The sequence below is a fragment of the Neolamprologus multifasciatus genome, chromosome 18 (assembly GCF_963576455.1).
Source record: "Neolamprologus multifasciatus chromosome 18, fNeoMul1.2, whole genome shotgun sequence".
NCBI lineage: Eukaryota > Metazoa > Chordata > Actinopteri > Cichliformes > Cichlidae > Neolamprologus > Neolamprologus multifasciatus.
Window position 1 is genome coordinate 29035361 of NC_140456.1, and position 23149 is coordinate 29058509.

At 43.0% G+C, this 23149-nt stretch overlaps 1 protein-coding gene across 4 annotated transcripts in view; it reads left to right on the forward strand.

The window, feature by feature from the left end:
* Window positions 1-3387: 3387 nt before the first annotated feature.
* cdh24b (cadherin 24, type 2b) overlaps window positions 3388-23149 on the forward strand; it is a 170674-nt gene continuing 150912 nt past the window's right edge. For 2 of the 4 annotated variants that reach the window (XM_085142077.1, XM_085142076.1), the window contains exon 1: window positions 3388-3731. The gene's annotated coding sequence lies outside the window, so the exon portion shown is untranslated. Of the gene's footprint in view, window positions 3732-18241; window positions 21482-23149 lie in introns of those variants that run through there. The other 2 variants (XM_085142079.1, XM_085142078.1) reach the window with 2 other exon arrangements.

Genomic DNA, 23149 nt, shown 5'->3' on the forward strand with positions numbered 1-23149 from the left:
GACAGAAACAGTGGACGGTCTTAGATTGTGATCTGCTTCAGTGAGGTCTGGGGATTATGCAGAGCCTATTGAACTGTTGTGCTATTTCCGAAAAAGAGGCATTCTTACATTTAATAAAATGTAAATTTTCAAGGTGATGAGCAGCCCAAACTAAATTTCCATTTTCTTGGCCGTTGTATTAAGATAGGGGCAGAAATCACTGAGAGCACTTTTCAGATAAAACCAAAGCTGTTTGCACGAGTAGAAGAGCTACGTGTGAAAGTGTGTTTATGTAATTTGGGCTAACTGAGCCTTTTAACTTGAAACTCGCATGGTTTTTATTTGATCGTAAACTGTAAAGCTGAGAAAGAACTGACACCCCGGCTAAATCTGTGATGTCTGAGAACACAGTAAATGCGCTCGCTTTTGTGGTACAAGTTGTTTCTTTACACAGTGTCTAAAAAGCCTAAAAGCGTATTTTCTGGTACTGGGTACAATATATCCAGCCTGATTCTGCTGCCTGGCCAACTGAGTGTGCCTGCCAAACATATGTATGGCAAAACTGACTCTCCAGGCTGCAGTAAAAGTGAAGCGCATCCAGGCAGATGCGCACCCTGGCCTGTGGAAGAGAAGAAGCGGCTCACACCAACACACACAAATGCATGTGTTTAATTTAATCATGTAATCACCCACTCTATAGTTCAATAATAGAGAGAGCAAAACAGACATGTACATACTGCTCCTGTCTTTACTTTCTCTCTCTCTCTCTCTCTCTCTCTCACACACACACACACACACACACACAGAGTCTCTCCCAAGGGGATAAATCAGTCCTTTCATGCTCTGCCGTCTGGCTGGCCCTGTTATACTGTGTTTCTATAACACAGAGAGAGCAGTCTCCGTCTCTTACTATTCTAATGGTCACACATACCCCCCACCCCTCCCTCCCACTCTCTCTGTGTTCTTCAAAGACTTTCAGGTGGAGTCAATCTACAGGTACAGTGCACAGTGAAGATACTGGCCTTTGCACACGTGTAATGACTGAGGAGGGTATATCAGGCTAATGAAATGTGGGTGTGCACATGCTTTGCCATGTGTGCGAAGATGACGAGGTATAATTTGTTCTTAAGTGATAAGGCTGAGGTAATAGCTTTTTGAAATAGGACCGTGGTGATGATAAAGGTGGTCTGATTAACATGAACGTAATAATGTTATCACTGGGCGGTAATCGGGTGATGATTTGTTGGCGATAATGATGCTGTTAATGATGGCCCTGTTAAGAAAGTGGTATATTATAGAAAAAGGGACATTTCAAAGGCTGTTATAACAACAGTGAATGCACCGTTTTATTTATACGGTAAGCATATTTGGATGCATGGATGGAAACACAAGATATTTGTATAGTTTGTGTACTCATGAAATGCAGTGAGTATACTTGATCTACAAGAAATGTGCACATTATAAACTGAGTTCATTTCTATTTTCACTTTGAATGTCATCACCTGTCAATTAGCAGAGTACTAAGAAGCTCAGCCACATCCCAAATATTCTCATTTTGTCAGAGCTGCTGGCCTCACAGGGATACCCACAGAGATGTCCTTTTGATGTTAATACAGCAACCCACTGGAAATCTTGGATGGTGACAGCAAAAGGTTCTGTTTCAGACAGTGTTGAAGTTGAGATAAGAAATCAGCGGGAGTTGGGATGTAAATCACAAGATTTTTAACCTGGAAAAAGTAATTCATGAGTTGTCTGGGAGCTTTTATGTTTTGCACTTTGTCTCAAGTTTTTTGACTTGCTCTTTGGGGTTTTTTTTTCCGCCTGGTCTCTTGATTCACTGTACTCCATCCATCCATCCATCCATTCATCCATCCATCCATCCATACATACATACATCCTTCCATCCTTCCTTCCTTCCATCCATCCATCATACCCACTTCCAACTAGGGTTGCTGTGTGATGGTGGGCTGGAGGCTATTCAAGCTGACATGATGAATATTAAGAGCCTTCAGTGGGTTAAAATGTGATGCTACACAGTCGTGATCAACGATTGTAGAAAACAGTCATTAGTTGATATCTCACAAGCTGGGTCTGAGAGCAGTCATCTCTGACATACTGGCATCTTTGACGAAACAATAACATTTGATGCTCTGTATCTGTGTTACCAGTGTCAAAAGGTCAGCTTTAATAATGCTCCAATAGAATAAAGACAGGGATTGAGAGTGCTGAAAGAGGATCCTTTACTAAAAGTGACTCATAGTGATTATCATGATTAAAACCAATCGATCGATGAAACTTTAAAACAAAAAACTTTTAGCATCACTTTCTACGGAGGCAGGGTTTATAAAGACTTTATACTTTCTTCTTCTTCTTTATATTAGAAGTATAAAGTAAAGCAGTGAATGTCTCTGCATGATTAACTGTAGCACGATGTTACAGAAGACTTTAGGAAATAAAATTTAGTATCATTTTTTTAATAAGGCCCTGTTTATGAAGGTTTTTGTTGCCTCAGATCATGGGAGGCACCTTTAGCACTGTCACTTCAAAGCAAGAAGGTCCTGGGTTCGAATCCAGCAGCTGGTCGGGGCCTTTCTGTTTGGAGTTTGCATGTTCTCTTTGTATGCGTGGTACTTCTCTCTGGCTTTCTTTAACAGGCAGTTTTAACTTAACTGGTGATTTTAAATTGGCTGTAGGTGTGAATGTGAGTGTGAATGGTTGTCGTTCTCTCTGTGTTAGCCCCGTGATAGACTGGGGGCCTATCCGGGGTCCACCCTGCCTCTAACCCAATAACAGTTGGGACAACCAACATTATATTGCATAAACAATATTTTTCTTATAACCGACAATAACATATGCATTGGTCTTTTTTGCCCCCCCCCCCCCCCCCCCAATATGTCTGGCAACCCAAATATATTAGTGGATTAGTAGATTTATTAACAATGGCTTGAAACATTAGTCATTCTTAAAAACCAATATTATTAAAAGTTGTACCAAAAATCCTTTTAAATTTTTTCCTTTAATATGATTAATGTTTCTAAAGTGACTTGTGGCATAGCCTACGGTGCCTTAGTCAACCTCTCCTCCACACTAATGGAGTGAGATAATGCTTTAATTTTCTAAATAGCCTGGCGACCCAAAGCTCAATAATGTGTTTTTGATCTTAGTAATATCTTAGAAGTACTATGTGAAGCTTAAGTATATTATCTATTAAGTTCCAATTAAGGGTTTAGAACATAAACTCTGAAAAAAATTCCTTTTAGGAAAATAAAAGTATTACTGAACTCTTATAATAAAGAAACAGCGTAGGTTGTGAGTGCAATTGTACTGGAAAAATTCTTGTGCACAGGAAACTCCAGCACATAAGGCAGAGGAGAGTGATGTATTGATACGTGATGAATGATGATCACGATGATCACGCCGGTGGCGGAGGTGGTGGATATAATTATGAGTGATGATGGACATAATACTGATATTAATCACTCCCGAGGAAAAAAAAAGGCGATGATTAAGAATTCAAAAGACGGGACAAAGAGAGAGAAAACCGTGGAAATTAGGAGGTGGGGAAAAAAAACGTGCACGGATTTTCGGGAGTGACGTTGTTTGAAAAGACAGAGCGAGAGAGAGAGTGGGGGAGAGAGAGAGAGTGGGAGAGAGGAGAGACGGCGCGATAACAGTGTTTGCCCTTCTTGGACTCAGTTTTGTGACCAGCTGACGGACGAAGAAACTTGAGGCAATCCCACCGACATCCTGAGGTAAATTCAAAAATGTCCTAGCCCAGATAATCCTGTCTTTGAAAGCACTGTTTCTGTTTTTTTATTTTTTATTATTACCTCGGTCAGGCTGGCTGGAGATCAGACCCAGTTTTCCCCTCTGTTGGTATTTGGGAATTGCGTTTCTCCCCGTCTGCTATCAGGCGACACTGCTTGATATTCACCGTTTTTTAAAACTGAGACGCGTAAAATACCCACATATCGATCCGTGTTCCCTCTGTACTATTTCAGCGAAACAGATGGATGTGGTTAATTCTCGCGGCGGTCCGACTCCGTGCGTATTTCCGACACTCCGGAGGGTCTACTGGGTTTTAGTCGTTGTAAAAGTATATCCCTCGAATCTCAGTGGAAAATTTAAGGACGGACTGTTGTTGTAAAAATTATTATAGTGCTCTCACATTCATAATGGCCGACAGTGAACGTGGAGTCCTAATTGGGAGCCTGTGGTCAGAGATTGAGGACTTGTCCAGTGTGCTTTTATGTTGGGGAATTTTACAACATACTTACTGTTGTGCATACTGATTGATTATCTTATTGGTCGTTCATTCATCGATTCAGTCGGGTGTCTATTCCTCTGATCACAGGACGAAGAGGATGCCACTTTCAGTGCAAGCCGGACGGGCGCAGTGTTTTTACGCGTGCGAGCCGATTCCCAACAGACGGAGTGCACTGCTACTGACAGACTGTCACTATACGGAGCACCGACACCCCGGGGCAAATATTTTACCTGCGCGCCGTGTGGAAATTTGTCTGCGGTTCAGCGCGTCCCTAATGAGGGTGATCGGCTGCGAGTCGCTTCAAAAACCCAGTTTAATTGCGTTCATTTATTACGCGACCCTATAAGTCGGTGATAATCAGTATTTGGCTTCATATCCACGGGTGTCTGGTGACGTGCCTGTGCCTTTGCAAAGTGTTCTGTTTTTGCACAACTCTAATATATGTATATATATATATCTATATGTATATGTTCTCTCATTTGTGTGAGACCTTAGGCATGCTTTGCTCTACTGGGAAATACATTTGCTTAGATTTATGACCTGCCTTCTCAGGTTATATCGATTATGGCAGCCTACTGCTGTGCTTTATTTTTGTAAGAGCAAGAAAAGTGGGTCTGCCACGTCTATATATAATTTCTTCATGTTGTAGGGTGCACAGCAAGCTTTTGATGCAGCTGGGTCAATTCTCAAGAGGAAAATCTCTGCCATGATGGCCCCCTGTTGAACATATACATTAAAACTAATGTGATGCATGAATGACTCCCTCACACACACGTGCGCACACATGCACAAACACACATGATGGGTCTTAAGCGACTATAATGACTCTGATCAGTGTGAGACATGTTTATGTATGTGGAAAGCTCATGTATTATACATTGCTGTTGCACCGGGGTGTTTGGGTGCAATCAGCTCAATGTCTGTGAATACCATAGCTGCAAATGTGTTTATGTACATCTGTGATGAATATGGATGCATTTATCTTTGAGTGTACCTTTGATCACGTGAGCACATTTGGGCATTTTTCCCTGGACCAGCTGTGATATTACATGGCTCTTCTGTGGAAAAAAATATGATTGCTTCTACAAATACTAGTCTCAATATCAATACCTTATCTTGTAATGTGGCTAAGATAAAGAACCTACTATTATTCAGTTATTAACTGTTCACACTAAATAGCCTTTGCACAGGTGGGGAGTAACGAGGGGAAAGGAGATGTAAAAGAGGGGCAGAAAGGATGAGGAAGAGGGGAGGCTAGGAGAAATCAGTTAGTATGGAGGAAGAGGGAGTGGATGAAATGTGGACAGTGAAGGGGTAGAACATGAGGTGAGATTAGAGGGAAGAGTGGGAAACGAGTGGACAGTGGGTGGAAGATGGAGAAGAAGAGGGAGAGGGTGGCAACAGTGGAAAGAGACAGGTTGCACTGAGTCAGTGACTTATGCTGACGATAAAACTGCCTGAAGAAAAGAAAGAAAGAGAAAGGTGCTGTTGTTGTGACACGAGAGGGACACGGAAAATCCCATTAGCGGACATTACTGGGTGTTGTGGACACCAGCAGAGGAAGAAGAAAGGGTTGGTGTAGATGGTGAGTTACTGAGGAGGATGCAGGATGGCACAACTCAGACAGACAGAAAAAGGCACAGAGGACTTGTAAAAGGAGAGGAACAACAGCTGAGGAGGCTGCAGGAGAACGGTATTTGAATTCAGGTCTCGAGTGAAGATTTTCTTTAACAATTCTCACCTGCCAATCTTACATAACCTTGTTGCCTCTCATGCCTGAAGTGGCTTGTAATGCTTTGCCAGCAAGACAGATCACTTACTAATACTGTCCCAGAGAGTCCGCTAGCCGTCTTTGTTTAAAGGCTCAATCAAAATCGGTCAATAACATGCCCTCAAAGATGCAAACGTCCAAAAACGGTGATCACCAAGTCAAAGAGAGAAAGACGCCTTGGCATGGAGCCACACCCCCACTTCATGGAACACACACACACACACAGAGGACATGAGAAATGATCAGTGAGCCTCTGTTTCCGTTTGATTCCCTCCTAATGAGAATAGGAAAACCCCCAAGATGAGCACCCTTGGGGGCTTTTCTATTCCGAGAAAGTGTGTGGCAGTCGATGGACGCGTACCATTCATTAGCTGACAATTCAGTGAAATGAATCAGACAACATGGCCTCCCAGGGATCCTTGTGGAGAACAAGGAAATGAATGCTTAGTGTTCAAGACATGAACGTTCCCCAGGGCCCTCACGCAGAGAGGTAATGCAATTGCAGAATTCCTTTTTCCTTTCCGATTGTTATAAACGGAAAAGGGAACAAGGAGCTTCTAGGATCTAAAATCGCCTCAGATTCTGCTTGTGCTCCCTTCTCCTTGCTTTTTCGGGATTGGGGAAATGAGCTGTGTAAAACCTTCGGCAGAGTACTATTCCTCTGGTGTCAGTCTTTTAAAGGGGAAGTGAAACGTCTGCAACTCTGAAGTGACTTTGCCCAGAACTAAATCTCAACTATATCATCTCCAATTACCTACTCAAGGCAAGAGACTGGCAAGCCATTTTTCACCCATACGTGATGTTCCCTTTAAACTCCAGCTGGATGCGGAGGGTGAACAGTTCACTGCCTCGGTGCCCTTTGATGGTGATTGGGCATCAAAGGAGGGGAACGACACATGGTTGCTGATGCAGACTTTTTAAGAATGGAAAAACGCCAATGGATTCACAGCAAGCATCTCTCAGGGAAAGCGCTGAATTTAGGATCAACATCCTTCACGCTTTTCTCCGTCCTCCCTCGCCTCCCTCCTCCAATACTGTGATGTGTCCCCAGCGTTCCAAGACTGAGGTTAGAGCAGGACAGGCTGACCCCAGCTTTAGCAGTGCTGTGTCGAGACATGGAGTCGGTCTCTCCCCCGGTGGTGATGTGAGGAAGGGAGGGGAGAGAGACGGTCATTTAGAGGAAATGGCTATGCCTAGCAGTGCAGTCTTTTTCCTCACTATAGGCCTGTGGGATGGTGCTGCAGAGTCTGTCACGGTCTGATTGCTCCCAGATCAACACTGCTGTTTACTCGCGTGCACGTGACAATAGATATGCACGCACCTACTCAAGCAGTGGCGCACACCTTGCATAAGTTGTCAAATGAGCATAATTTCCAACCATATTTTATTGTGAACTTTAAATTTTTCCCCTTGTGCAAGCGTGGAGGTGCGTTGTCTGTCTGCTGCCAGCAGTGGGTCTGCGTTACCACCGGGCAGAACTGAATTTCTGAGCTCGATGTCAGATTGGTGGAGGCAACTCCCAGCTCGGTGGTGGATGGCTGTTTGAATGGGTGGGATGAAGGCGGACTCCCGTGAAAAAAGTACAGCAACTCGCTCCACTGGAGACATTATTATACAGAAAGACAGGAGGCTTCTCCAGGCTGTGTGTGGAGGCGTGTGTGTATATATGTGTGTGTGTAACTCCTGTGTATTTACATTTATACGCCACTGTGCAGAAATGAGATAGAGAGAGGGCAAGGGAGTCGGACACTGACAGAAAGAGAAAGCCTGTATGACTGTTGGTTATAGGTGTGTGTGTCAGTGTGTGTGTTGGTTATAGACCTGCTGCCACTGGCTGAAGTATTGGAGTTGTGAGCTAAAAAGAATCTTTTCTCTAGTTATTTCAGATGGAAAGTTGAATTTGAGCCAAAATGAAATATGATACTGGGCATTTTCTTACATATTATTTTTCTGAATCTATTTGGAACGGCTTCAGTTTTTTCACGCAGGTGCACAGATGTTAAATAAGCATGCCAAAGAGAAAAAATGGTGGTAATAGTAAGACTCCCAGAGTCCCTGACGTTGGATTAAATTGGGAGAAAGAAACTAGACAAATCCAGTATATATTACTTATTTTTTATTTCAAGCTGTGTTAATAAAAGGTTACATTATGGAACTGACGAATTACACTACAGTTAGTAATCACACCTATGCTGTATTACTTTATCAGGTTTGGATCAAGGGTTGACTGCTGACTTTAATATCACTTTCTTCACTCTGATTTTTGGGGGGTTAGCTTGCATAGGAAATGAGAAAGAAATCATATACCTGGTCTTACTGTGTCTCAGTAGCCAGCTGGCCTCCCCTGCATGGTTTCCCTGCATTTGGTTAAAGGCAAGCATTTAGTTAGCATATGTTAGCTTAGCGTCAGTAAGTCTCTGGGCCAAAGCTAACATGAAGGGTAACTGTCTGCAATTATGTCATAACCGTAGGCTGGCTACTTGTTAAACCATACATGTCTTGTTTTCTATTTCTCCCACAGTTTCTCTGAACGTTCAGTGAGTTATAGGTAATGAATAATGTACGTTTTCTATGTACAACACCAGTGTGGCTAATTTTCAACAGTCAGTTGGTGTGTTAGCTTTATTAATAGTCTGTCTGCCACCAGAAGTCTTTGGGAAAATGGTAATTTGGGTGAACATGTCCTTTAAATAGCCCAGGGGGAGAGTGCCATGGTGGATTTGAGATGAAAAAGCCCCCCAACTTGTGTAAAGCCTAAAGTCCCATGATGCAACAGTATGCTAAATAATTTAACAACTATCAGCCCACATCTGTCCTATAAGTCAGTTTTTAGCTTATATATCATTAATTATACTTGGAATGACTAAAATTCTCTTGATTTGCTATGATAATTTCTTCAACTACAGCAAACATATTGTGCCACAAAATGCGTTTGCATTGTTACCAGGCTTCCTTATGCCGTGTTTTCATACTTAAATGATCGAGAGGTCACAGAAGCTACCTTAGGTATCCACCTTTATAACAGTAAAATATACTACTGCAAATCCTGACTATAAATTTAAAGAAAAAGAAGAGAACAGTAATATTTGCAAAAAAATAATTAAGTCTAGTGAACAGACTTTTCTAGAATGAGACTGTTAAACAACTAGATGGAAAATTATGATTCTGTGTCTGACAGCTCACCTGTCTGAGGTTGGGGAATATTACAGATTTTGATTTATCATTAGGTCCTGAACACTCTTTGTGTGTGAGAAATATTAAAAGCTGTGAGTATTATTGCTGTTGTGCCACATTTGCTTGCTCTTGCTCTGAGCACACTCATATGGACTTTGTAACTCTAAGGTGCAGCATTGTAGGCTATTTAATAAGCTCAGAGGAAAGACTCCTACAAACAGCTAGAAGCAAGAACTGCAACCTCAGAATATTTGTGGAAGCAGGATTAAGTCTTCGTGGTTGGTAACTCTCATTCATAACCTCTGACAGGCTTGTTTCTGTGCTTCTGGCAACTCCAGCTCTCTGTTGGGTTTATGTACCGACGATAATGCTGTAATGTGGAAAATGCTAATGCTCAAACTTTGCCCAGGTACGGAAAAAGTCTATTTAGACAAGACAGCTTTTTTTTTCCCATTTAAAAATAAAAGGCTTTATTTTATTTAGTGTGATTATTTTGGGCACTGTGAGAGCATACGTCAGGAAAATTACTGTGCACATAAGATTCTTTTAAATCACGAGTCACGGCGCTGGGAGGTCTTAGGTGTACAAGTGAGGAACAGATCAAAGAACAGCCATATCAGTCACACAGCCCAGCTTGCATTACTTCCGTGTACAAGGATAATGAGGGTGGAATCCATGAGGGGGATCAAATCTCACTGAGCTGCACTGAAATGAAAGAGGAAACAATTAGCGCTTTAGCACATGGAATCTGAAATCAGGAAATTGAACATTAAATTAGAGTTTCTCTGTTTAGACATCACATTGAAGTGATTAGTTTTAAAGCATGTGACTGAATAGCGGTTTTCAATTTTACAGCTTTCCCTGGATTTCCATTTGCGTGTCCTTATTTCTCACGCCATAAGTCATAAGCACATATGAAATTGAAGGCACTAACTCAAGCTACTTAAATAATTTCACCGTGGTTTAACACAATTTAGAAAGACTTTAATAAGCCTTGCAACAAAAGGTGCCAATGACTGTAACCGGCGCTTTGGAATTAAATTTATCATACTCTGAAAATTAACTATTTTTCTCGACAGTTGCTTTTGAATTGGGGGAAAAACTGCTTTCACAGGAGGTAGCTCATTTTTTGTGTGTGCGTGTGTTATTGTGCTATTTATCACTTCTGTGTTTGGGCTCATCTTTATCAAGACTGCCAGTAATTCTGGTATAAAATGCTGTGCGTGCCTGAGGTAGGAGTGACTGTGTAGGTGTCTGCTCGGGCTGGTGGTAATGTGCATCTGCATAGCTGCATGGTATCACAACAGCTGCAGACGTGTGTGTGTGTGTGTTCGGTGGGGGACCACAACAGAATGAAACCTACAGCATAAGCAGCCACCCCTGACATAGAAGTCCTGTAGGAATTGAGCAAATCCTATTGTAAATTTGCCTACTCCATGAAGATAATTGGCTTATTCCTGTGTTAAATAGCCGGTCCTACAGGACACTGACTGGGCTTAGCATGCTCCATGTAGACAGTGTGTCTGTTCCTCTGCTTCTTAGGGACTTAGAGGCACATTACATACTGAATTACTGTATGACAATGATGAACTGATAGCTGCCGTGCACAGCCCAGAGCTGCTATGCAGGGACATACACGAACAAGAGTCTGCAAGGGCACAGGTTCCATTCCCATGGGGTGCTCCTTTTTGAAAAAAGCCTATATGGCTCCAGCTGCTTGATGTATGAAAGGCAGTTACACAGACAGGCTAGTTTAGGAACAATATGCACATCTAAGACTTCAGTGCGACATTTTCCTACATCTTGCAAAGCTCCCAATTTCTGGTTTTCATGCTCAAGTCTATGCAACAGTTTCAGGCTTCTGTTGAGCTTGGATGTGGAGAAAGTGTTGCGTAGCCTTACCTAAATCATTATCCACACATCAAACACCATCTGGCTTTCACTCTCTTACTTTGAAGATTCCTTCCTCATCAGCCCTTTGCCTAAAGCAGACACAACAGATAAATGTGTGTGTGTTTGTGTGTATGTGTGTGTGTGTGCGCATGCATTCATATATGCAGACGAGCTTACATGTGGCTTTTTCATGCTTGTTTTAACCTCGTAGCTGCTCGGTAAATCTGTAGCAGAGGTTGTCTCTCTGTTTCTTGGCCTCTGGGCTGCTGCTTAGTGATGAACCCAGCCCCAGCTGATCTAGCAGCTCAGAAGTGGTGGTGGGGGGAGAGAAAAGCACCAAAACGCTCAAATGAGAAAATGAGAGATTCAGAGATGGATGAATTGTCAGCGGATGTGCAGCTGTTCAGGCCAGCACGTGTGTATTTGGAAAGCTAGAGAGCTAGCTCGCGCAATTCTGGGACATGACCGAAAACTGTCTAGTTAGAGTGCATCAGGAAATGGATGAAAGGGAGAATTCCCTTCACGTGGTGAGAGGAAAGAGCCAGAGCTCGAAATGCTTCATCCGTGTGTGTCCTGATAGCTGCTAAGTTGAACAAAGGCAGCGACAATGCTATATTTCCAAACCAGTGTGTCTGTGTGAAAACATGTCGGACATGCTGTGAAGTGAATTGGTTGAAAGCATCTTTTAAAGATTGACTGATGATATTGAGCAGATGAAATGGCAGCACCTCGGGGAGGGATTTTTGAAGCTAAAAATACAGAGGTAAAGGAAATATGCAGTCATGCTTATCTCTGTGTCAAATAGATACCACAATATGGCGTTTTTTTTTGGCTAGGTGTGATGTACTCCATCCAGCGCAATCTGCCATCTCTGACTGTGTAACGGATCGAGAACGAGTGTATCCTGGCATGCGTGCGCGTGCATTCGGGTGCGCGTGCATCCGTGCGCTTTCCAGCCCGCTAGGAAGGCGTGGAGCGGGCCGTAGAGCATGAGCTTCATCAGTAGTGTAATTAATGTAGTGCAGTTCAGTTGTCATGCGTGATATTTCAGGGCTCCGATCTACTTGAGAAGGCTTTTTGATGAATGGCCAATTAGAAGCAGACTCCTCATGCCTGGTGGCTGACTGATCTCTTTTTAATGGCACTCCTGTTTCTTTGATAAAACACAAAATGAATCATCAATACCCTGGCCCGGAGGAGCACCAAGCTCCGCGTTTAATTGTAATTGGGTGTGTAGCAGGACTTGAGGTCGAGACTGTGCCTGCGTATGTGTCTCCGCAAAGAGTGTGGCAGAGCACTCTTGCGGTAATGGCGGTCAGCCCCAGTCATACTCTGATGCACATGGCTGCTTTTCCGAAACATTATATGTAATTTTCTGGGTTTGTGTGTTTGTCTTTATTCCTCTATCCACATTATCTTTGTTGATCTATTAGAAGATTATTTCGGCAGCCCAGCTGTCGGCACGCTTGCAAACCCTCCCCCCCAAAACACTAATTGAGTCTCATTGTTGCTGATTTTTTTTGAGTCTGACTGCTATTAAAGAACTCTTTAATCAGACAAGTTTTGCTTCCAAAAAAATAAAATAAAATCCACGCTTAAACTTTGTTGCTCTGTTTTTGATGCTCTAATCAAAAAGTCCAATTTTATATGCATAATTAATGCTACAGAAAAAGAAAGACGAGAGGGAAAACCAGCCTTAAAACATTCAAAGAAATACAAAGTCTCTTTTCTTCTTTGTTTGCCGGTTCCTCAGGAGATGGCCACGATGTATTTGCCATTTCCTCAGAGGGGGTGATGCGGTTGGGAGAGGCGGTTGTTTGAACTGAAGCTGTGAAAACACACCGTGTAACAGTCTGAGCAAGCAGCTAGCGTCTCAAACCAAAGAGCCCACCAGGAGCTTTTCGACCACCCAACGGGCAGTAAAGGTCTTTGCTACCCCTTTTATTTTTTTGTTTCCCCGGGTCTCAGCAGCTGGAGATTTCTTCGCTTCCTCAAGCAAACAGAAGAGGTTCACAATGGGGTGATTTTGATTAGTGCTGTCAAAATGCCATCCTCTGCTGATGTTGGGGGGACTGGGATAATAATCTTGCAATTCCCTGCACGAGACTGCTGGAACGCGTCGCTCATAACCGTCTGCCTTCAAATGGCACATACATTACGCGCCCTCGGGAGTCTCGGGCTCGGACGAACTTTTCTCAGCCTCGTACCTCAACTCCACCACCACCTCAATGTGACGTGCCTTCAAGCTGAAATTGCGAAGCGGACCTTTCACACTCTGTCACAAAGGAAACTTGCTTGGCAGGTAGGCACTTGGGGAGATACAGAGGGAATTTTATTTTGTGGATTTAGACTTCATAAACATCATTATCATCTCCCCGACCTTGAGTTGCTGTGCTGTTCAGCGGCGACCCCAATTTTGTCAGGAACCTTGAATGGTGATGCGCGCAGTCTCTCGGGCACACGGGCAATCGAGTCAACAAAAAAGGGATTTTTTTCCCCTTTAGAGTTTAGTGTGTGGCGTGGCGGCATGTGTGTCAGGGAGAGCGTGCGCATCTATGTACGTGCGCTGACTCAGTAATCTTTCTTGCCTGCTGCCTGGAACCGTCAGCATCTTTCCTCCAAACAAAGTTTTCTGACTGTGCCTCTGCCAGATTTAAACTGTGTAGAACATTAGTGTAACAGCCCACGCTCTTAGAATACAGATTTGTTCTTGAGTGCACGCCAAATGGCCTCTATATTTTATGAGCCTCCTCTACTAACATACCATCTTGAGACTAATTATCATGGTCGCACTCAAACACAAAGCTCGTTTATTATTGCATTGACATCACATTTGTTTTGGCTTGGCCTACATGGCAGGGACTTCACAGCACTACAATGCTGGAATCATGTTTTGAGCTTGACAGAGCACGCTTTGGATGGAGAATCTGTTCTACCGTGCGTTGTACAAGGTGTTAGGCGGAAAGGTTGTTTGTTCTTTACAATCTTGTCATTTGTCTCTCTTCAAGTGGACTGTATTTTTTTTTCCTGTTCCTTTTTTCCCCTGTTCACATGGGAGTCACATTCAGTTCTTGGAAGGCTGGCTTCCTCTCATGGTTCTGTCCTAGAAATGCCTTGGTACTTCTTTTTTATTATCATAATACTTTTTCCCCCAGCATATCTGTACACTGATTCCAGCTATTTTTACACACACTGCAAGACTATTAATAAAAGTGTGAGTAATGCTGAAAAATGGAAATGGTACATGAAAGAGGAAGTGGCAAATTAAAGGAGTTTTCAGTAAATGACGTATATTAGATTTATTATGACATTTTTGTTTTGCATGTTTTTGTAATTCTGTTGTGTACTTATAATAAAATACTGCAGTGATCCCATTAGGGAGTATCACAAAGGATTTTACCAAGCTTCCACAGCTATTTAACACAGCAATTTATCCCTTTCCAGGATCACGAGGCCAACAGATTCTATCCCAGTGCGCACTGGGCAGAAGGAAGGAAATATCCTGGGCAGGTTGCCAGTGTTATTGCATGATGAGCACAGACACAGACAACAGATAGACATGGGAAAAACACATTTGAACTATGGGTTTGAACTATGAAACACTGAAAATCAAATTTAAATTTAATGTCTTGGAGCTTCACATAATAAAATTACAGAATATAGATAACAATGGATAAAGACAGCTAAAAAGAGAAAGACAGAGTGTGAAATATCTGCACGACTGCATCACAGCCCAGCTAATCTATGGTAAACCCACACAGGTGTATTTACTTAAGTGGTTTATTAGACATGGCACCACTCCAGTCCTTAACAGAAGCCTCCTTCCAGACCTCAAAGCATGTTTGCTGTTGTGCTCAGCACTTGTTCCACAATTGTGCAGAACATGTACATGACTATTCTATTCTATTCTATTCTAGTTTACTAAGGTAAGACAAGGGGCATGTTTTCTAGTTAACTAGCCAGCTAGCTATCTAAGTAGGTGTAGGAATCTTTTTTTTGTTAGCTATGCAACTCCATGTAGCTGGATGGACGTAGTCACAGTGACATCACCTGTTGTAAGTTAGTTTAAATTTGAAGCCTTAAGCAGAGTGTTTTCAGTGTTCCTGGACGTAGCGATCGAGGGGCAAATCTGTGAACCTAAGTACACAGACTGAGAGCAGCGTGCTGCTGTCAAGTCATTTTATTCAGTGTCAGTGTGAAATTAATGATGAGGAAGGTATGGGTCTGATTGTGAAACCACACAGTCCTAATTTACAACTCGTTAGCCTATGAGTGTGCAGATTCATACCAAATATCTCACAATTCCATATTGAAACATGATTTACAAAACAGATGTCATTTTTTAATTCAGTATGTACGGTGGCCATCAGATGTCAAACACTTGAAAAAGTTGCAGTGTTTTACCTCTCAGGGCCTTGAATATGACCCAAAATGTGTGACTCGGCACATAAACTTAGTAGGAAAATGTCCATGGACAGGTCTGTAAGTTCATCTCCTTCAGTAGTGAAAACCCTTGAATTTTCTTCAGTCTGCCTTTGATGTTGTTCAGTCCCCCTTAACTCAACTGAAGTTGGTTTTGAGTCCAGACACATCTAAGTTCATGTTATTATCATATGGGACAGAGTTGTTGTCTTCGCTTCCTAAGATCAAATGGGCTGAAATTGAAATGTTACATCTTATAAGCCACAATTTTTAGGTACCTAGGTAGCATCTAGTTTCCAGGTATCATTATAGATCACAATTTGTCATTTGAAGCTCACATTGAAAGGCCTGTGTCCAAGCTGAAAGTTCAAATAGATTTATTTTTTTTTAGGAATAAATCCTGTTTTTCTCTCCAAGTGAGGAAGAACGTAATCTTTTTTAATGGTGCCCATCATTGTGCTTTGCATTTTATGGTTGGCTTTGGACATTGTGTACATCACTGTTCTCTGTACGATGCTGCTGAGTGGCTGTCTCTGGATATCCACAGACTTTTCCATTGGTTGGTTTTTATCTATAAATCTATGCTTGGTCTGGTTCCTTCTTATCTGTGTGTCTATGTGTGTAAAAACTGCAGCCAGCATAGCCTACGCTCTCACAATATTATACAAATGTTTGTCCCCAGAGTCAGAACCGAATTAGGAAAAAAAAAACAACTTTTAAATACACTGCCCCTGTTTCCTGGAATAATCTCCAGCAACTGGTGAGGAAGTGGGAGTGGAAGTCCATTTTAAAAGAGCGAGAGAATAGCTCTTTTGGTCAGTGTGACTGCTTTTAATATCACGCTGTTATTGCATATGATTCACATGTTTGTGTTCGCTTGTCTGTACTGGATACGAGTTGTATTGGTTTCTTTACTTCTTATATTGCTATGTGTTGTATTTTTTATAACCTCTGCTGCCTTCTTAGCCAGGTCTGTCTTGAAAAGAGATTTTAATCTCAATGAGACTTTTAGCTAGGTAAATAAGGCCTATAAAGTATTTTCCCGTCAACGTGCACACGACAGCAAGTCTTATTTTGAATCACCATCTGGTAGCCTTAATGCACGTTTTTAGGCACTTTCACGCTTGTTTTATAGTGTCTATGTCAGTAAAAGTACTGCAGCTATAAGGCACTACTTCCATCTTTTATGCTTTCTGTGTTTTCTGCATTTGTAAAGATGAACGACATTGAAATAGCTGAAAAAATAGCTTTATTTAACATAAATGCACCGAATGAATAAAGTCAAACAAATGGTAATTCAGTTCTCCTTTCCATGCTAACAGTCTCCCCTAACCAAACACATCTGATATTCACATTTGATTCAGTTGTTCTGCTTGCCGGTCTCATCCCCCCCCCCCCCCCCCCCCCCCAAAAAAAAAAAAAAAAAAAAAGAGAAGAGAAGAAGAAAAAATATGTCTTTTATTGTGGTTTTACACCTCCCGGTTCTTCTATTTCGCACTTGTTACGCCTTACATCTCGACGGGGGGAGACAGTTGAGTCTGATCTCCTCAAAGCCCAGTCCGACTCCCATAACTCCCAGTAAAAACACCTGCATGGGTCTGTTAAAGCCACTGCTGTTGTGCAAAAACAGCTGAATATCATTGTTATTATTCAACGCCACATCAGCTGAGTTAAAACTTAATGTACAGTGACAGATCGATTTCTGGCAGCAGAGAGGTTGACTGCATATTGCCACATGCTAGATGGTGATAATATATTTCATCTTGTTGCAAAGGTCACACAATGCAAATCACGTTTAAGAATATTCTTAAATGATGGCTTTGAATTGCAATTAGCGAAGCATCCAGACGTATACATATTTATTTTTTTCGCTGTTGTTGTTGTTGTTGTTGTTGAAAAGGCCTCCACAGTGCAGCCATTTTCTGGAGAACTGTCTTTAAAACCATGAGTGACACATCATTTAAAAGCCTGCAGCAAACAGAAAATGACATATAGCATTACAGGGCCAGATTGTTCCTATAGCCGCTTGGCATATATCCTTATCCTTGGGTAAATAAGCCACAGATGCATCCAAACACCTATGATAACATGTTAGCGTGCTTTCAGCGACTGAGCTTTTTGCTCACCTGTTGGCAGCCATGTATGTTGTGGTGTTTTGTTTTTTTTTGTGTGGAAGCATGCACTCTGCCTCGTGTCCACGTGTTTGTCATCTATGATCACAGGCTGTGAAGATGACTACACTGCCAACGTTCATCTGACTCCCACAAACTGACTCATAAATTTTATGGCTATTTATGTCTTAACACTTTGCAGATTGGAAGTGTTTTGTTCTTGATCGGGCCAGTTTGAAATGCGTATGAACACCTAATAATAATTTTTCTCTGCATAATAAGACCCCCCCCCACCACCACCACCACCCAATATCCGATTTAATACACTGCATCGGCTCCGCTCTTCTGCTTCTCGACTGTGCTTCATGCATTTGGAGTATGTCGGGCTGACATGTTTTCAGTTGTTCATCTGTTCCTGCAACATACACACTAACATATCCCACTGTTCTACTTTTGTCACTCTCTCTTTCTGTGCGTCTGCACAAATACGCTGTGACACATGGCAATATGGCGAATGTCAGCAAAGACAAAAGGGGCGTATGATCAGTTAGTCCCGCGATCTGTAGGTGCACACGCAAATATACGAACCAAGCCTGAAGTGTATGTACTTGTGCATGGGGGGGGGGGGGGGGGGGGGGGGGGGGGGGCATCTGGAAATAAAGCAAGTGTGTAGGGATTGCGTGGGTGTTCTGGTGCGACACATCTGGGTAGAGCGACACGAGGGGTCCTGACAGATATGGGCTGAGTGAGAGCCTGTTCCTGTTGTGCTCTGTCATGCTGAGGCTCCTTCCACATGCCTGCCTTTCCCCCCCTCTGTCTGCCTGATGCTTCTGTTAGCTGTTAGGTAACCTGATGCCAGTGTGTGTGTCCGTATACGTGCGATGATACTGGCCCGTGATTAAAAGCGGAAGCGTCGGTGCGGCCACGGAATTGCGTGTGACGTGAAAGATGGAGGATGTGAGATTAAAAGGACACAGCAGAAGGAGAAGAAAGTGCTGCTTTATGCCTCTGCATGTGTAAGGGACAGAAAGTTCAGATGATGAATGAGAGCTTCAGCAACATCAGAACAGTGTGACCATGACAATGAAGGCATCGGGAAGCACATATGATCTCCAGTTTTTCTTTCTGAATTATATTTCTCACTTTCTTTTAGTAGCATGTACCTCAAGGTTAGCTCTTAGGTTTGAACATTTGTGTTTTTGGATCAGACATTTTTTGGACTTGCATAGTTGTGTATGTGTGTGTGTGTGCATGGGCTCCCACTGGGGTTTGTATTTCGGTCAGTCAAGCCTGACAGATAACAGCCCGCCGTGCTCGTCACATCAATTATTGAGGGGACGGGAAATTGATCGGCTCTAACGGGGAATGTTACCGTGCCTTCCTCAGTGCTTCAGTGCTCCTCTCACTGCCTCTGTGCCTCCTGTGTCATTTGCCCTCACTTCTTGCTGTGGGACTCCCTGCCTCCCTTGTTTTCAGTCATCCTGTTACCATTGCCTGTCTTTTAGCTTTCGTCTCTCAACCTCTGAGCCTGCCCCGCTTCCCTCGTAGCTTTCTCACCCTTATTTAAATTTATCCCCCTTTTTCAGGCCTGTTTTTCTCGGCCCCAGTTTTCCAAGCCAAACTTTACAGATGCAGACCTCCGCGCCCTCTCGGTTTCTCAATTGCCAGCATAGCTCGACTTTGAGTTTTTTGGCAAGCTCTTCTGTGTTGAAGTTGTTGTTCTGCAGTGTATCAACACACCCGATTCCTCTTCTCCCGCAGACTCTATAAGCTCTTTTCACTCTTCGCCTCCCTGCTCTCTCTCCTTATCCCTCCTCTCTCCTCATCAGCTGGAAATCACGACTCCGGCTCACCTTTGATCGCTCTCCCTGGGAACTCTTCATCGCACAAAGTCAAGTGTTTTATCTTTGTTGTGTGACAATTCAGCTCTGCAAAGACCACGCGCCGCCAGCCAACACGGCTTTTTTGCGCCCCCGAATATGCGGTGCGGAGAAGAAGAAAGCCTAATTTGAGCTCAATTCATCATGGCAAGATTGCCCTGCATTTATTGATAATTGCTTTTTTCCGTTTAAAGGGATGGCGTTTAAACCATCAGTCGTGTAAACATGAGAGATGCAGCTGTTGCCGCAATTAACTTCTCACTTTCCCTAATGAAAGGATTAATCCGCCAGCAAATCTCTCGGCTTCCTTTCAAATGCCAAGCCCCCATTCAGCTTACTGCCAGTGGAAGAAAGGCGGCCCGCGTAGAATAAAATGGGACTATCTATAACCAGAGCCAAAAGTCACATTCATCGGCTCAGCCTGGTGTCACATCATCAGGGTCCCTTTACTGCGGTGGAACAAGAGAGACCCTTAACCAACTGCTGTTTGATGATTTCCTGAGCGCAGCCTTTGCAATCGCATGTTTTTGCAGCCAGGCCTCTCCACGGCACCGCTCCCGACCGCCTTTTCTTCCTCGTCGAGCGTGAGCTCCGATCCTTAAGCTCAGCTGCCCGAAAACACAGCATCGCCTCATGTCACAATCCTTCAAAATGGACAAGACTGAGTGCTGTACTTTCTGCAGACAGTTGAAAGTCAGGAAGCGAATAGCTGTCTCCTGTTGGAATAAGACATGTTTGGGTAGCCAGTGGTGAATGACAGCCTGTTAAGAATGGAGCTGAGCTTAGGCTAAATCTTTGAAGCCATTGATCAGATGTATTGATCTTTTTTTTTTCTTTGCAGCACAGTGACAGGAGGAGAGGTGTGGAGATGACCAGATAGATCAAATCCGTGACAAATGCCAATCATCCTCCCTTTTCTGGTCTGCCCATTGATCAGAAACAGCAAGCTGTCATTTTCAACATGTATTAATGCTCGGCTGGTTGATTGTCTGTCTCAGTTTGTTTAAGCTTATTCAATATTGGCTCGTTACACATAAAGTGCGAGTACATGAGCTACATGGAAGTGAAGCATTTTAATAGCATTTACTTCCAGTTGAGGCAGAGAACTTTAGTAATGCTTTTATTACCCGATTACTTGATTATCCGGCTTATTCATCGCAAAAAATCGAAAGATGTGGTTTAAATGGCTCACCTATACAGATAAGGGTTCCGTGATGTGTTTGACTTTTGAATTCTTGCTAAAATGATGTATCTGCTAAAGCAAAATGCTCGTAGCCGTCCCTTTTAACTTCTACTCCAAAAACAAACTCCAAATCACCTTTGAAGTTGACCGTGACTCATCTTTTCAGGTGGTCTTTGTCTCGTTCTTTAGTTTGCTCTGGTATTGACCTTGAGCTTTCACAGCAGTCTTTCAAATCAAACTCTGATGCCCAATTAGTGGGGTTTTAAAGCACTTTGAGTTGTCGATAGTGCTACACGAACAGTCCATTTGCCAATTTCCATCTCGGCTGGAGTGAAAGTTGTCAGTCAAACGTTGGTGCAGACTCAACGATCGGACCAACGCTCCTCGGTGAACTGCAGCGGCTTGTTTACATCAAGAAGATAAAATTGCATAGGACTGTGAGCGCATATGCACTTTCAACAAGTACTATTGGATGAACTCTTGCCTGCTTTATTCCAGAGGCTGCGTCTGCCTTCTTCAGCCCAACCTCCAAATACAGACTTGACTAATAATGCTTATAATCAGTTGTTTGTCTGTGAGCTCTTTGTGACCATCAGAGTACATAAATAGCTCTTGGCTTGTTTGTAATAAGTATGTGTGAACACAATCTGCGCACAATCTAAAAGGCAACAATGTAACAGTTTTTCTTCTCCCTGGTACAGACTAAAAGAATTTGACTACAGTTGTCTGAGTGGACTTTGTTTATGTAGCTTCCAACAGAGAGTGACTGACAAGCAACTGGAACACGAGTCGGTCTTAAAGGTGTCTCTCCTCTATGCTACTAATATAACCTAAGTGAACCTCATTTATGTGCCTTCAACCGACTCCATATACTTTGTTATTAGTGTATTGATTGTTTGTGAGAGCTCTGGCTAAAGCAAGCGTTATTGGTCAGACCTCAAAGGCTCGCTGTTAAGTGGCTGGTCTTTTGTTTAAATAATCGTCTCTGCGGCGGTGAACCCACGACAGTTTAATTTCATTATTCTGTCTCGCTTGTTTTGCTGTTTTGGGAAGAGTAGACTCTTTTCTCCATTTCTGTTCTATTTGCATACATCGTGGAAACAGTCTGTGTAATGTGTGCCATTTACCGGAGTAAGTAATACAGGTTACAGCCCTGAGACTGTGTTTGTACAAAGGCAGCTAAAGAGAGAGACAAAAAGAGTTTTTATTTACTCTGTGTCTCGTCTATGGCTTGTTCCGCTTGAGCTAAATGAAGTGATATTTGAAGGGGGATTAAGTATCAGCTGGCATACAGATTCATAAACAGCTATTGTCTTGATCCTCGGCTCACGGATTCCTTTATCTTTGTTAGTGTCTCCGTATCGCTACCTATTTCGCCCACAATCCCTCCATCTGGTATAATCTCAATGTAGAGCTCTTCCCTCTGACCACAGCAGTGGCCAACTCATTTTAAAAGCCGAGATTACACAACTGCCCTTCTCCGTATCTTAACCTCTTCATCTCTCACTCTCTAGCTCTCTCTTCACTAATCCAAGGATCTTATCTCCCAGCTTTGACTGTCTCCAAACTGTCTATTTCTTTCTTTTGCTCTCTTGTCTCTCTCTTTCTCCTTCGCTCCCCACCTCTGCTTCCTCGACTTTGCCTTTGTGCTCTCTGCACCACCCCGTCTCTGCTCTAACCCTCTTTTCACATTTAAGGCTTCAGATGGAGTTTATTGGTGTGACAGGCGATCATGAGCAGAAGATAAAAAGTGTAATGCCAGCGTCCATAGATCCGCATAAAGCGGAGGGTGAACACACACGCGCTTTTCCACAGCTGAATGAGCATTCGCTCCCAGCTTACTCTGTTCTCTCTGTTTGTAAAGGAAGAGAGAGGGAAAAAGTGGCCAGCTTGAACTTCGGCAGAAACCAGTAGCTGTCTGATTAATTCATTAGCCGACACTATACTGCTGGAGTCCGAGCTGTTTACGTCTTATATATATTTAGACCAACCTCATGTACACACTCCACCCACGGCACTCTAGCTTTTTCTCTTTTTCTCTCTTGCTCTCTTCCCACTTTGTCTCCACAGCCTAAGAAATAATAGCAAAAGTGATGATGTTTGGAGCTCACCGCAGCAAGCGGATACTGTCCTGGAGCGCTCTTTGGCTGGCTTTCAGAGTCTAGCTTTTTTTTCCTCTCCCATCTTCATCAAATCCTTTGTCTTACTGACAATCTCTGCTCTCAGCTGGCCAACAGCTATGGAGACTTTTTAAAGTCTTACTTGGCCGAGGATCTAGTCCCACAACTAGGACCTATTCCCTTACAGCCCTCTGTGAATTCAGATTGATCCACTGGCTGATTGGTGATTAGCCAGGCACTTAATTCTATCTTTAGTCAAACCTCGGGAAACAAAGTACTTTTTAGGGCACTCCATTTGGCCGAGGAGTTTGAAGAGCGAGATGAAAGAACAAGTGCCTATCAGACGCGC